Below are 13,283 nucleotides of genomic sequence, written 5' to 3' on the forward strand. Positions count from 1 at the left end.
TGCAGAGATGAGAACCATGAAAAGCAAGATCCCGAATAAGAAAACAGAAACCGAGGAAGAGGAAACCACAAGAGTGAAGACTAGTAGAGTCTCGTCTTTTGTCATTCTTTGCTCCTTTTTCACTCAATGATTCCTTCGAATTTGCCGACCAAAAATTCTATATGTCTATTCTATCTATGATATTTCTATATATATAGAATATGATATCTAATATGACATCCGATTTGTCAAAGGGATTGGATTGGTGACTTACCCATTCAGTGACTTTGGCACTGGACGTTCCAAAAACGGGTACTATCGGATCGGGTGAATTAGAGAATAGACAGAGGTCCGTTGGCATTTCAGCCTTTCTTCTCCTTTCAGGGCCTATCCGAAAGAGAATCCAGTACCTCTTGGTCCTGAATATCAGAATAGGACGAACGAACCGGCCTCCGCGGATATCTTTGCTTCGGAACAAAACCCTGCAATCAAATAGATTGTCCCAAGGGCGCCATATTCTAGGAGCCCAAGTTATGCTATTGAAAATTCGTTCCTCTAGCAGTTCCGGTTTGAGCATTCCGTTCCCTTTTTCAAACTCCACTTCTTTTCATATAGCAATCCCTGATCAAAGAGAGAACAATATCCATTTCAAAACATTTCTAACAGATTCCTTAGTTCGGACCGACGAAGTAATGTCACTCGACTATTATCAACCTGACTGCAATCTTTTTCTGTCGGTAAGGATTGCACCAGAGCACCTTCTACTTCTAATAGGCCATGAACTATAGATAGAGAAGAATCATTCTGAGCGAGTACATAAGAAGCGATCCACTTTTTTTCATCGGTTCCAGGGGAAGACCAAAGATCTTGCGCGGCAGGTCCGCCAGAAAAACTCAAAAGAGAAAGAAGTCTCGTTAATCTCTTCATGCTCGTTCCAAGTTCGAAGTACCTTTTGGCCAAAGAAAAACCCGCTTCCTGACACGATTGCCTCTTTATCTTTATATAGATAGATTCTATGGGGTTATTACTTAGTAAGTCTATTTTGTACAAGAGCCCCTCCTATCTGATAGAAAAGGGTCCCATGATCCCGAGCCGATCTTACCTTGGCTCGCAAACCCCAAGTTTGTCTATGAAGAGCTAATCTAATTGTATTTTTTTCTAGAATGGATTTCTTATGTGGAATACTAATGGATAGGGCTTCGTTGCTAAGTGCTACAAGATCTAGTGCACTGGAACTCGTGGTTATGGACCCGAATCCTTTAGTATGGAACATTGTCTTTTCCAAGTAAAAACCCCTAGTATATGAAAGAATGAAAAGGTGCTTTCGTTCTTGTGGAATAAGAAGCCCTCGTACCTTAATGAAAGGAAAATCGTAATTTTTCGTTAGGTATTTGACCAAATAGGATCGTCCAGTTCCTACAGAACCTATCACTAAAATACCCGATAGGGCTAAGCGGAACGAAAAGGGTTTTCCATGAGATGGTAAATGAAAACGATTAGTCCCACACGAGGTTTGGGAATAAGTGATTGTCTGATAATGAGCAAGGAATATACGTCTTTCTGCTAAAGAGGATCTATTAAACTCATAATTCATTAGATCCTTGTTATCAATGCCAACTAGGTATCATAAGTAAATGGATCCCGGTTGTTCAATCCTTTGATAACCAAGGTCATTCTTTGCTAAAGAGAAATGATCACTATGAGTCAGACTCAATAGAATTGGATCCATTCCAAATAGCGAGAATTAGGATTCTTGATCCCTCTCAATCTCTCTTTCAATTCGAGGATCCAGAGAGGTGTTTTCATAGTCATCTCCGAATATTTGCCATCTCGGAATATTTTCGATTTCATTTTTCTATGATATGTCTTTCTATATGAAAATTGGTTATTTACGATGTACGATGATCCCTGTTAAGCATCCATGGCTGAATGGTTAAAGCGCCCAACTCATAATTGGTAAATTTGCGGGTTCAATTCCTGCTGGATGCACACGAACGGGAACATTCCATAAGTCTATTGGAACTGGCTCTCTATCCATGGAATCTCATCCATCATCCATACATAACGAATTGGTATGGTATATTCATACCATAACATAAGAACAATAAGAACTCGAATTCTTATCGATACTGGAACTCAGAGCATAGGAGGGAAAGTCGATTTATGGATGGAATCAAATACGCAGTATTTACAGAAAAAAGTCTTCGTTTATTGGGAAAGAATCAATATACTTTTAATGTCGAATCGGGATTCACTAAGACAGAAATAAAGCATTGGGTCGAACTCTTCTTTGGTGTTAAGGTGGTAGCTGTGAATAGCCATCGACTACCTGGAAAAGGTAGAAGAATAGGACCTATTCTGGGCCATACAATGCATTACAGACGTATGATCATTACCCTTCAACCGGGTTATTCTATTCCACTTCTAGATAGAGAAAAAAACTAAAGGAGAATACTTAATAATACGGCGAAACATTTATACAAAACACCTATCCCGAGCACACGCAAGGGAACCGTAGACAGGCAAGTGAAATCCAATCCACGAAATAATTTGATCCATGGACGGCACCGTTGTGGTAAAGGTCGTAATTCCAGAGGAATCATTACCGCAAGGCATAGAGGGGGAGGTCATAAGCGCCTATACCGTAAAATAGATTTTCGACGGAATCAAAAAGACATATCTGGTAGAATCGTAACCATAGAATACGACCCTAATCGAAATGCATACATTTGTCTCATACACTATGGGGATGGTGAGAAGAGATATATTTTACATCCCAGAGGGGCTATAATTGGAGATACTATTGTTTCTGGTACAAAAGTTCCTATATCAATGGGAAATGCCCTACCTTTGAGTGCGGTTTGAACTATTGATTTACGTAATTGGAAGTAACCAATTAGGTTTACGACGAAACCTAGAAATCGATCACTGATCCAATTTGACTACCTCTACGGGATAGACCTCAACAGAAAACTGTTGAGTAACGGCAGCAAGTGATTGAGTTCAGTAGTTCCTCATAGAAAATTATTGGCTCTAGAGATATGGTAATATGGAGAAGACAAAATTGTTTGAAGCACGCACAGAACCGGAAGCGCCCCTTGTTTCAAAGAGAGGAGGACGGGTTATTCACATTTAATTTGATGGTCAGAGGCAAATTGAAAGCTAAGCAGTGGTAATTAAGACCCCCGGGGGAAAATAGGGATGTCTCCTACGTTACCCATAATATGTGGAAGTATCGACGTAATTTCATAGAGTCATTCGATCTGAATGCTACATGAAGAACATAAGCCAGATGACGGAACGCAGAGACCTAGGATGTAGAAGATCATAACATGAGCGATTCGGCAGATTTGGATTCCTTTCCTATATATCCACTCATGTGGTACTTCATCATATGATTCATATAAGATCCATCTGTCTAGAGATCGTCATATACATCTAGAAAGCCGTATGCTTTGGAAGAAGCTTGTACAGTTTGGGAAGGGGTTTTTTGAGAGAAAAGAAGAATCTACTTCAACCGATATGCCCTTAGGCACGGCCATGCATAACATAGAAATCACACGTGGAAGGGGTGGGCAATTAGCTAGAGCAGCAGGTGCTGTAGCGAAACTCATTGCAAAAGAGGGTAAATCGGCCACTTTAAGATTACCATCTGGGGAGGTCCGTTTAGTATCCCAAAACTGCTTAGCAACAGTCGGACAAGTGGGTAATGTTGGGGTGAACCAAAAAAGTTTGGGTAGAGCCGGATCTAAGTGTTGGCTAGGTAAACGCCCCGTAGTAAGAGGGGTAGTTATGAACCCTGTGGACCACCCCCATGGGGGCGGTGAAGGGAAAGCTCCCATTGGTAGAAAAAAACCCACAACCCCTTGGGGTTATCCTGCGCTTGGAAGAAGAACTAGGAAAAGGAAAAAATATAGCGATAGTTTTATTCTTCGTCGCCGTAAGTAAATACGTAACTAGGAATATGGAAAATTGCATTTTTGGAATTTGCAATAATGCGATGGGCGAACGACGGGAATTGAACCCGCGCATGGTGGATTCACAATCCACTGCCTTGATCCACTTGGCTACATCCGCCCCTTATCCAGCTAAAGGATTTTTTTCTTTTTTCCATTGATCATTATTCTATTTATTCTGACCTCCGTACTTCGATCGAGATATTGGACATAGAATGCCACTCTTTAAAAAGGAAAAAAGGAGTAATCAGCTGTGACACGAAAAAAAACGAATCCTTTTGTAGCTCATCATTTATTGGCAAAGATAGAAAAGGTCAATATGAAGGAGGAGAAAGAAACAATAGTAACGTGGTCCCGGGCATCTAGCATTCTACCCACAATGGTTGGCCATACAATCGCGATTCATAATGGAAAGGAACATATACCTATTTACATAACAAATCCTATGGTAGGTCGCAAATTGGGGGAATTCGTGCCTACTCGGCATTTCACGAGTTATGAAAATGCAAGAAAGGATACTAAATCTCGTCGTTAACTGAATTCTGAATAGAAAGATTAAGAAGAAAAAAAGATTCAAAATAAAGACAGAAATACCCAATATCTTGCTAGAACAAGATATTGGGTATTTCTGTCTTCAAAAATTCTTATATGTTAGCAGAAAAACCTTATCCATTAATAGATGGAACTTCAACAGCAGCTAAGTCTAGAGGGAAGTTGTGAGCATTACGTTCGTGCATTACTTCCATACCAAGGTTAGCACGGTTGATGATATCAGCCCAAGTATTAATAACGCGACCTTGACTATCAACTACAGATTGGTTGAAATTGAAACCATTTAGGTTGAAAGCCATAGTACTAATACCTAAAGCAGTGAACCAGATTCCTACTACAGGCCAAGCAGCCAAGAAGAAGTGTAAAGAACGAGAGTTGTTGAAACTAGCATATTGGAAGATTAATCGGCCAAAATAACCATGAGCAGCCACAATATTATAAGTTTCTTCCTCTTGACCAAATTTGTAACCCTCATTAGCGGATTCATTTTCAGTAGTTTCCCTGATCAAACTAGAGGTTACCAAGGAACCATGCATAGCACTGAATAGGGAACCGCCGAATACACCAGCTACACCTAACATGTGGAATGGATGCATAAGGATGTTGTGCTCTGCCTGGAATACAATCATAAAGTTGAAAGTACCAGAGATTCCTAAAGGCATACCATCAGAAAAGCTTCCTTGACCAATAGGGTAAATCAAGAAAACAGCAGTAGCAGCTGCAACAGGAGCTGAATATGCAACAGCAATCCAAGGACGCATACCCAGACGGAAACTAAGTTCCCACTCACGACCCATATAACAAGCTACACCAAGTAAGAAGTGTAGAACAATTAGCTCATAAGGACCACCATTGTATAACCACTCATCAACAGATGCAGCTTCCCAAATTGGGTAAAAGTGCAATCCGATCGCCGCAGAAGTAGGGATAATAGCACCAGAGATAATATTGTTTCCATAAAGTAAAGAACCAGAAACAGGCTCACGAATACCATCAATATCTACTGGAGGGGCAGCGATGAAGGCGATAATAAATACAGAAGTTGCGGTCAATAAGGTAGGGATCATCAAAACACCGAACCATCCGATGTAAAGACGATTTTCAGTGCTAGTTATCCAGTTGCAGAAGCGACCCCACAGGCTTGTACTTTCGCGTCTCTCTAAAATTGCAGTCATGGTAAGATCTTGGTTTATTCAAATTGCAAGGACTCCCAAGCACACGTATTAACTAGAATATAGATAATAGAAGGCTTGTTATTTAACAGTATAACATAGACTATATACCAATGTCAACCAAGTCAGCCCAAAGATTAGCTATCCATATAACTAAATTAACCAAACCAATAATTTTGTATTTGTAAATGAAGTGAGTCAAAGTGAAAAACTTTGATGGGTCTTTTCTATATGGGTTGCCCGGGACTCGAACCCGGAACTAGTCGGATGGAGTAGATAATTCTTCCTTGTTACAATAGAGAAAAATCCCTCCCCAAATCGTGCTTGCATTTTTCATTGCACACGACTTTCCCTATGTAGAAATAGCCAATTTCTATTCCAAAGAGGAAGTTCTACTAATTTTTTTAATTAGTAAGTTGATTCACCTACTCTTTATTATAATAAAAAGAACATTTCAGAATGAAAAATAGAAAAGTTTTTTCTTGATCATTTATCAACCCTTTCCTGTTTCTTAATTTCGTCTAATGATTAATTAAGAGGGTTGACCAGGTCATTGATACGTATAATATCCAAATACCAAATACGCTCAGTGTGTGATCCACAGAAAGAAAAAAGAGTTGTTTTGGTGAACATCAAAGAAAAAACTTGCTCTTCTTCCATAAAAAATTCTTCTAAAAATGCCGAACCCAATCGTTGCATAAAAGTTCGTACCGTGCTTTTATGTTTACGAGCTAAAGTTCTAGCACATGAAAGTCGAAGTATATACTTTAGTCGATACAAAGTCCGTTTTTTCGAAGATCCACTATGATAATGAAAAAGATTTCTACATATCCGACCAAATCGATCAAGAATATCCCAATCTGATAAATCTGTCCAAATGGGTTTACTAATAGGATGCCCCGATCCCAGTACAAAATTGAGCTTTTGATAAGTATCCTATGAGGAGAGTAGCGGGGACTATGGTATCGAATTTTTTCATTCGAGTATCTATTAGAAATGAATTCTCCAGCATTTGATTCCTTACTAACAAAGAACTTTTTTGTACACTTGAAAGGTACCCCATAAAATCGAAGCAAGAGTTTGCTAATTGGTTTATATGGATTCTTCGCGGCTGAGTCCAAAAACAGAAATAATATTGCCAGAAATTGATAAGGTAGCATTTCCATTTCTTCTTCAAAAAAAAAGTGCCTTTTGATGCAAGAATTGCCTTTCCTTGATATCGAACATAATGCATAAGAGGATCCATAAAGAACCATAGGGTTTTCCGAGAAAAACCAGGGTACATTATCCCAAAATGTTCCATCTTCCTAGAAAAGTGGATTCGTTCCAGAAAAGTTCCAGAAGATGCTAATGGTAAGCAAGAAGATTGTTTACGAAGAAACAACAAAAAAAATTCATATTCTGATACATAAGAGTTATATAGGAATTGAAATAGTCTTTTATTTTCTTTTTGAAAAAAAAAAATGGATTTCATTGAAGTAATAAAACTATTCCAATTCGAATAATAGTTGAGAAAGAATCGCAATAAATGCAAAGATGGAACATCTTGGATACGGTATTGAAGGAGTTGAACCAGGATTTCCAAATGGATAGGATAGGGTATTTCTATATGTGATAGATAATCCAAATGCAAAAATTTGTCTTCTAAAAAGGGAAATATTGAATGAATAGAGCGTAAATTCTGAAACTTTGGTATTTCTTTTTCTTTCAGACAAAAAAATTCCCGTAGCGAGAATGGGATTTCCACAACGATCGCAAACCCTTCAGATAGAATCTGAGAATAAAACTCAGAATAAAAATAATTTTTGTAATCCAATAATCGATCTTGGTTAGGATGATTAACCGAGTTATCCAAAAAATTCTGCTGATACATTCGAATAATTAAACGTTTCACAAGTAGTGAACTAAATTTCTTGTTATTACAACTAACAACTATTTCCACAGGTTCAGAACCATTTAATCCATAATGGTGGGCAAATGCATAAATATATTCCTGAAAGAGAAGTGGGTAGACAAAGTATTGTTGACGAGATTTATGTTTTTCTGAATACCCTTCGAATTTTTCCATTTGTATTTCTACTTGAATCAGAGAGAAGAAGCATTTCTCGGTTTATCGAATGATGATACATAGTGCAATATGGTCAGAACAGGGTGTTGCATTTTTAATACAAACCCTGGAAAGAAAGGGAGTCTAATCCACAGATCTTTTTCTGCTCCTTTTCTACCCAATTAGTTTATGTTTGTTCTAATTAAAAAAAAAGAACAGAACAAGTTTTTTATTTTTGCAGGCCAATCGCTCTTTTGACTTTGGAATACAGCCTCTTTATCAATATACTGCTTCTTTTACACATTCAATCCATAACATCCCTTATTCAATCCATAATCAAGAATAATTAGGATTTCTAAAAAAAAAAGAAAAAATAAAGGGTCCACTCATAGGAAAACCCAACCTTTCCCCGCATCCGGCACTAATCTATTTTAACGTCTAATTAGAGCGGGGAATCATTCCAATTAGGAAGTTCAGCTCGTTGCTTTTTATTTTACCAGAATTGGAGCCAGGCTCTATCCATTTATTCATTAGACCCAGAAAATCGTAATTTTGGATTCCATTCAAAAAAGATTGATTTTATTACGACATGCTATTTTTTCCATTCATTACCTTTGAGGATCAGTCGTGGTCTTCTAGACTCTACCAAGAGTCTGGACGAATTTGTTGTTTCATCCAAATGTGTAAAAGATCATAGTCGCACTTAAAAGCCGAGTACTCTACCATTGAGTTAGCAACCCAGATAAAAAAAGGATCTTAGATACGATCGAAATCCAAAAATCAATGGAATTACACCGCGCGCTTCTGTCAAAACATTGAACTAGCAAGACATCAAAAGATTTTTTTTATCGACCATGAAAAACACTCAAATGCCAAAACGAACAGGTCCGGTGAAATTCCACTAAAGTAAAGTTAAAAAAAGAGCGACCCTAATCACGATGGCCAAATTCTCCTTATTTTTAGCGATTTTTATTAACAAAAAATATATATTATAAAAAATATATATTATATTGTATGAGAATACATGCAAGAGGAACACCCTTATCATTTGAGCGAAGTGTAGGCGGAAAAATTGAATATGGAGTGAGGATAAAGAGACCCATTCTATCTACAAATTCTATTTGTTCAATAGACCTTTGTCAATGGAAATACAATGGTAAGAAAACAAATTAGATAGAAAAAGTAAATAAAATAGGGGCTTATGTTGGATTGGCACGATATAATATAAATCCAAATAGGATTAAAAAAGAGGTAAATTGTGTCTAAATAATTAGACAACTAGGAATACTAATAATCTTCTCCTATCCTATTTTTTGATTCATTTAGTTCTTCAATTAACTCAAAGTTCTTTCTTTTTCTTTAAAGAATTCTGCCTTCCTTAAAATATCATAAACAGTTCTTGTTGGTTGAGCACCCTTTTCAAGGAAATAGAGAATAGCTGGAACATTTAAACAAGTTTGATTCTTTATCGGATCATAAAAACCTACTTTTTGAAGATCTCTTCCTTCTCTTCGAGATCGAACATCAATTGCAACGATTCGATAGACAGCTTATTGGATAGATGTAGATAAACAACGCCCCCCCCTAGAAACGTATATGAGGTTTTCTCCTCATACGGCTCGAGAAAATGATTCGAATTTCTGTCGATAATAATAGAAATTAGACTATGACGTGCATTAATTTCCTTACAGAAAAAACAAATTTCATTTATACTCATGACTCAAGTGGGCTAATTTTGCCTGACAAACTTCGAAGGCAAAATCCTTCCAAAATTTTTGAGTCGTCTTTAAACTCTTTTCTTTGTCTCATTTCGAACGAATTGACTTTTATTCCTTATTCTAATCCAACTCTGTTGTTGAGACAATTGAAAATTGTGTTTACTTGTTCTGGAATCCTTTATCTTTGATTTGTGAAATCCTTGGGTTTAGACATTACTTCGGGAATTCCTATTTTTTTCTTTCAAAAGAGTAGCAACATACCCTTTTTTCTTATTTCCTTCGATAAAGCATTTATCTCTTCTATAGAAATCTAATAAGAGGGATTGATTCTGATATACTTTTATTGGACTTTCTTCTTATTTTAACCTTTCGATTTATTTCTATATTAAGGATAGACTGACAAAGTTGGCCTAATTTATTAGTTTTCACTAACCCTAGATTCTTTCCTTGATAAAAAAAATTCTGTCCTCTCGAGCTCCATCGTGTACTATGTTACTTAAACCCAGCGCAAATTTGGTTCGGAACGAATAGAACAGGCTATGTCGAGCCAAGAGCATTTTCATTACTATGGAAAATGATGGATAGCAAAATCCACAATCGATCTCATGTCCTTCAAGTCGCACGTTGCTTTCTACCACATCGTTTTAAACGAAGTTTTACCATAACAAACATTCCTCTTTTCATTGCAAAGTGGTATAGAGAATTGATCCAATATGGATGGAATCATGAATAGTCATTGGTTTAGTTTTTTTATACTAATTAAAACTTGCTATCTATGGAGCAATATGGATAAAAGAAAGTAAGTATTTATCCGGGAAGCCTCCGCCAAGATCCAATTTATTTAAACCCATATTAAAATTCTATCATATGAATGAAACATAGTTTGAAAAAGACGACTAAACAAGTTTGCTTAAAACTTATTTATTCTTAAATTTCCACCCTCAACGGATGGCTCGAGATGATCAATCTTGAAGTGAGAAAAGAAGGATTGACTCTTCCTCAATAAATAAACTATCAACCTCCAAAAAAGTTTAATTAATTTAATTACTAGAATTAGAATTCTAGTAGTAATATATTTTTTCAGTACCAAAAACAATTAACTATAATAACTAAATAAACTATTCCAATGAAAAGATTGAAAGTTTTTGGTAGTTATAGAATTCTCGTACTTCTTCAACTCGAATACCAAAAGGAAGAAAAAAATATGACTAAGTGATTTTATAGTAGAGGCATATCCTGAATGTGCTTGATAGATCCCATTTTTTCATGAAAATAAAGATAGTCAATTTGACTGGACTTAAGACTTTATTATGTTTTCTGAGAAAGAATAAGATATCATTATTCTCTTTAATAAACTTTTGTCTCGTACGGAATACTATATGATTTCACCGTTTGTTTCATCAGAAACAATCTGGGACGGAAGGATTCGAACCTCCGAGTAACGGGACCAAAACCCGCTGCCTTACCACTTGGCCACGCCCCATTTCGGGTTTTATGCGACACTAATAAACACTAGTATGTTTATTTGTTATTCGTCAATACCATTTCAATTACATAAAAAAGGAGGGATATTCTCTTGCTAGTATTCTACACATGCGGATAATATAGAATCAAAAAAATGCATTGATCATTACATGGAATTCTATTAAGATATTATATGAAAGTCGAATTTATTCCACTCTCATTTGAGAGTGCGAATACAAGGAGGTATTTTGTGTTTGGGAAAGTCCGAAGAAAAAAGATTTTGAATCTGCCTTTTCCTTCTTTCCCTTAAAAAAATAACTCAAGAAAAATCCAATTATTTACTCTACAAGAATGAAATGCTTGTTATGCCTAATATACTTAGTTTAACCTGTATCTGTTTTAATTCTGTTCTTTATCCTACTAGTTTTTTCTTTGCCAAATTACCCGAAGCTTATGCTATTTTCAATCCAATCGTGGATATTATGCCTGTTATACCTCTATTCTTTTTTCTATTAGCCTTTGTTTGGCAAGCTGCTGTAAGTTTTCGATGAAATCTTTAGTACTCTGTATGCCAAATTGAATGATGTGTTCATTCCAAAAAAATTTTAAAATGGGTAAAAGCCGAGAAGTTTTATATTTTTATATTATGAACCTTCGATTCTAAAATTTAAATTCTTCTACATTGAATGGGTAGCTACAGCAATAAATTTGGATCAGCCTTTCTACTCCCCTGCACCTAGGTTGAGCAGGTACCTAAAGGTACCTACACAATACCTAACCACCTAACCCTATTTTTGCTATTGATAAGAGTGCTTATTATAAAAGAATTCTTGCAATTTTTTTCAAGAATTCTTTTTTGCATTTTTAGGTATAAAAAAAAACCATCCTAGTGGATCCGTGTGGTAAGGAAAAACTGGTAATCTATTCCTTAAAAAAAAATCTTGGAGATTATGTAATGCTTACTCTCAAACTTTTTGTTTATACAGTAGTGATATTCTTTGTTTCACTCTTTATCTTTGGATTCTTATCTAATGACCCAGGACGGAATCCTGGACGCGAGGAGTAAAAATTCAGTTTTTTTTTTTCTTATTGGATTTGTTTCGTACATTTATCTATGAGAAAATCCGGGGGTCAGAATTCTTTCCAATTCGAAAGTCCCAAATGATCCAAGGGAGCGGAAAGAGAGGGATTCGAACCCTCGGTACAAAAAAATTGTACAACGGATTAGCAATCCGCCGCTTTAGTCCACTCAGCCATCTCTCCACGTTCCAAAGCGAAAGGTTTCCGTGATATGATATAGGCAAGAAATAAGAAATAACGGTTGCAAAAAACCCCTTTTTTTTCTTTCAAAAGTCTATAAAAATTATATTGCCAATTCCATTTTAATTATATTCTTTTTTCTTAATGTTAATAAAAAAAGAAGAAAATTCTTGTTTTTTCTTTCTAAAAATCGATATTGGCCGAGAGACAATCAAATAGATTTTCTCTTTAGCGGGCATTTCCATATAGGACTTGTTATAATTATAATAAAACAAGCAGGTTATATAAAAAAAACGCTTTTTTTGTCGATTATTTATCAAGAAAGCAAAAAGGGTTCTTATCAAATCCACCATAAAATTGGAAAGAAGCATAAAGTAAGTAGACCTGACTCCTTTAATGATGCCTCTATCCGCTATTCTGATATATAAATTCGATGTAGATGAAATTGTATAAGCGAATTTTTTTTATTTCCTTAGACTTAGACCGCGCAAGACAAGAATTTTTCGCTATTTACGATTTCATATTCTTGTTACTAGATGTTCTATAGGAATAAGAAGAAATCGCAACTCCTTTGCGCTACACATAAAATTGGATTTCGAAGGTCCATTTTTTTTTTTCAGAATCCTCTATTATTTTAGTTCTTCCACCCATGCAATAGAGAGGGAATGGGAAAAGAAGGGTTACTTTTATTTGCATTTTTCCCTTAAAAGATAGACTTTGAAATAGGAGTCTTGGAATAATGCTGAATTCAAAGGTTTATTTCTTTCTATAGTATAAGAAAAACAATTTATTTCTATTTCTATAGTATAAGAAAAACAAATAAATAGTATAAGAAAAACAAATCGAATCAAATTCATGGATTTACCACGACCTCGGTTGTGACTGTGACTCCATAGATAAAAATGGGAAATTTCTCTCTTCGAGACCATTGAAAAAGGGCATTGAACGAGAAAGAAATCGTCCACAGATAATAAAACTATCATATGCCTTGGAAAGTGATATGAGGTGCTCGGAAATGGTTGAAGTAATTGAATAGGAGGATCACTATGACTATAGCCCTTGGTAGAATTCCTAAAGAAGAAAATGATCTATTTGATACTATGGATGACTGGTTACGAAGGGACCGTTTCGTTTT

General features: G+C 36.0%; 1 non-coding gene across 1 annotated transcript; it reads right to left on the reverse strand.

The window, feature by feature from the left end:
• Positions 1-12,063: 12,063 nt before the first annotated feature.
• TRNAS-GCU (transfer RNA serine (anticodon GCU)) lies at positions 12,064-12,151 on the reverse strand. Its single transcript has one exon. It is a non-coding gene; the product is annotated as a tRNA-Ser (tRNA).
• Between the last annotated feature and the right edge of the window lie 1,132 nt (positions 12,152-13,283).

The sequence above is a fragment of the Triticum urartu genome, unplaced genomic scaffold (genome assembly GCF_056163025.1).
Source record: "Triticum urartu cultivar PI428250 unplaced genomic scaffold, HENAU_Tu73 scaffold2, whole genome shotgun sequence".
Taxonomy (NCBI): domain Eukaryota; kingdom Viridiplantae; phylum Streptophyta; class Magnoliopsida; order Poales; family Poaceae; genus Triticum; species Triticum urartu.